This window comes from Pholcus phalangioides, unplaced genomic scaffold (assembly GCF_987345545.1).
Source record: "Pholcus phalangioides strain wild (caught in Gottingen) unplaced genomic scaffold, Ppha-v1.0 ptg000019l_1, whole genome shotgun sequence".
Classification (NCBI taxonomy): Eukaryota; Metazoa; Arthropoda; class Arachnida; order Araneae; family Pholcidae; genus Pholcus; species Pholcus phalangioides.
The window spans coordinates 1,930,242-1,933,455 of NW_028301612.1; the positions used below are offsets into that span (position 1 = coordinate 1,930,242).

Sequence of the window (3,214 nt, forward strand, 5' to 3'; positions counted from 1 at the left end):
ACCCGCAAAAGATCCCAAACCAGGGGCCCTGCTCCAGGACGTGGGGCGATGGTATAAAGCCAAAACGTTCAAGAAGTGAGGTGCAAAGAAATTCGGGATTACAAGTTCGTAATTCACGATTTTGAAGGGAAAAGAGGAATTTCATTTTGCTTAAATGCCCCATTTTCTAAGTCGGTACGGATACAACGAAGCTCGCGTATAACGAACAAATTCGCTGTTCTTTTTACTACGTGGTAATTGGGGGTTCGACTGTATTTTAATTGGAGTCTTCCTCCTCCTCCTCCGCTACCCATTTCGAAATGTCTGAATGTTCTCCTGTTGTTGCGTCTCATTATTTCGTTTGTATTAAAAGTTTTGCTTTCCCGAGGCCCCGCCATGCGCGTTTGTCAATCCGGTCGTATATCTACCCTCTTTTCTATCCCTAGAATATCCCATTCCACCCAAGGGAAACATATAGTGGCCACCGGTTAAGAATCACTGGAATGGAGTACAATAATCACAAAAAAAGTTGGAAAATAACTGAAGTACTCACAGAACATAGTTGTTTCGTGTTCTGAAAACGTTTATTCAATTCTCGTATTACAATCACAACAAAGTAACATTTATAAATTCCAACAAATTTTGATTTAATTCTGTTTGAATTAAACACAAGCAGGCTCAAACAGTTGAGGATTTAGCCTTGGATGTGCTAGACGAGATTAATCAGAACACGTGATCCATCGCTCAAAAATTTGAATTCGACATCATTCCGGGTTCAGCTGGTGCATTACCAGCAGCCCGCTTGCCTTTATGATGTTCTCCCTGTCGGTGTTGTATCTGTAGTACATTGTCTCGTAATCCAACTGGGAGGCCGGCCGGTGGTCGTGGTGCCTGAGGTCCGCATTCTGCAAATAAAAAAACTCACTCATTTAATTTTGATCACTGGGATACGAGACAAAAACCATATTTTCGATAATTGCGTTATTTTTTCTGATCATGATGATTATGAGTTTCTTTTTTTGCCCTGAAAAACAATTTTAAGTTACGACATTCTACTGACGACAGAAAACTGTATGTACTGCGATAACGATTTTTCTCTTCGTTTTTGTAAATTAGAAGGTTTTTTTTTTCTATTTTCATTGAGGAAATGAAGAAAATGATTTGACCGTAGTTAGTACTTTCCTCAATTCGAAAATTTCGCTGCGATTCAGAAACTTATTAAGTTTAAAAGAAAACGAACTAAAATTATTTATCCGAAGATGTCATGTCACTCCCCGCTATTCATACGACGGTTTGAATACGGTTTACTTATTGATCACTTGTCACCCACGTATCACTAATTTGCACTCTAATCACATTGCATGGCTGGCTGATGCGAAGATCAATTCGTCAAAGAAAATTCAACTGCCTCTGTGAGGAGAGTGACATCTTTTGCAGATAAGTCGCCATCTTGTGGCAGTGTCAGCAAATGTGACCTTTGGACTGAGTTGGGTTTGCCGGTCCTGTTCATCGCACATGATCTCCAAGGAAAGAGGTTCGTTCGTTTTGTAGCGTAGTGGTCTTGCGCGCTCTCCTGGCAAGTGAGAGGACGTGGGATTGAATTCCTCGCAGAAACCATTGAATTACCTTTCCCGAATTCATCTTCGCATCATCCCAGCTGCCGAAAAACCTGAGTAAAATTATTAATTTCAATAGCGAAAAAAAGCTCCAATAACTCAATTCAGATGGTAATAATTAAGAAAAGATATCGTAGGGTGTGAACATAGCGCGTCCGTATTTCAGATTCTGGAAACCCGCGTCGTGGTTAAAAACCCGAATTTCGATCTTTTTAAACTTGAAATTCGGACTGTTAACCAATCGGAGACGACGCTGGTTTCCTGAATCTGAAATACGGACACACTATCTTGACGCCGTTACCAATGAACTCCGAAAGGACCAGCACGACTGCAACTGCAACAATGAACTTCATGGAAGTTGACGCCATCTTCAAAATCGAGAAACAGAAACTTGAACCGCGGAGAAAACAAACTTGATGCTTAACCATGTAATGGCATGTCCTTTTATATGATTTTCGAGCCATTGTGTTTGTCGCACCTGTTGTCAATCTATAACTTTCATCATAATGGTAATTACCTCTGTACGTAAACGCGAAACGATTCTTCTATTCATTTTTTGATGACGATTTCTCGGAATTTCGAAAATTATTGACAAATAGTTATTCTGTTGTTCGCAATCTGAAACGTGTGTGAGACTCGTCATCATAAGGTTTTTGGTTTCAACACCTACCATATGGAGATATTTATTGTTTTATTAATCATGTGGATACACTTTTTAAAAAATACGCATTTTACTAAAATGTACTCAATTTTAGATTGAACGAAATTAACTAACTATTTGTCTTTTTTTTATTAATGATGGATTTTGAATGTAAAAGATTTTATACCAACCTGGAAATTAGAAAATGGACTTAACCTGTGCAGGGAGACGCCTCAGCCAAGGTGGCAAGTTATTAGAAATATGGGGTGCAGGGTGGGATGTTCAAGTTCAGTATTTATATAGGTACAGTATTGTAGAGAACAGTATTGAGAATACATTACAGCAGACGAATTTTTTTAAATTGAATTTAGGGAAATTAGCATCCAAATTGATCCGTATAATTTTACGAAATTTCAGAATTAATGAGAAGAAAATTTTCAGGAAAAATAAAAAAAATCAGAAATAATGAGAGAAAATTTCAGAGAGAGAACTAATGCAAAAAATAATTCAGAAATGATCAAAATATCGAAATGAGGAAAACTTCAGCATTAATGAGAAATAAATTTCAGAATTAATGAGAAATAAATTTCAGAATTAATGAGAAATAAATTTCAGAATTAATGAGAAATAAATTTCAGAATTAATGAGAAATAAATTTCAGAATTAAGGAGAAATAAATTTCAGAATTAATGAGAAATAAATTTGAGAATTAATGAGAAATAAATTTGAGAATTAATGAGAAAAAATTCAAAAATAATGAAAATTCAAAATTGATGAAAAAAAAATTCAGAAACACTGAAAATTCGAAATTTATGAGAAAATGTTCATAATCAATGACAAAAAAATTATAAACGGTGTAAATAAAATTTCAGAATTGACGATAATTCAGAATTTCTAGATATTTTGAATTAATGAAAAGAATAATTTTTTAGAACCATAACCAGTTCAAATGCCAATTTCATGAGAAAAATATTTTCAG

General features: G+C 35.6%; 1 long non-coding RNA gene across 1 annotated transcript; it reads right to left on the minus strand.

Annotated features, from left to right (window-relative positions):
• Positions 1 to 538: 538 nt before the first annotated feature.
• On the minus strand, positions 539 to 2,005 carry LOC149071107 (uncharacterized). The gene is made up of 2 exons (XR_016194695.1): positions 1,897 to 2,005; positions 539 to 884 (listed from the first exon to the last, which is right to left on the minus strand). It is a non-coding gene; the product is annotated as an uncharacterized LOC149071107 (long non-coding RNA).
• Between the last annotated feature and the right edge of the window lie 1,209 nt (positions 2,006 to 3,214).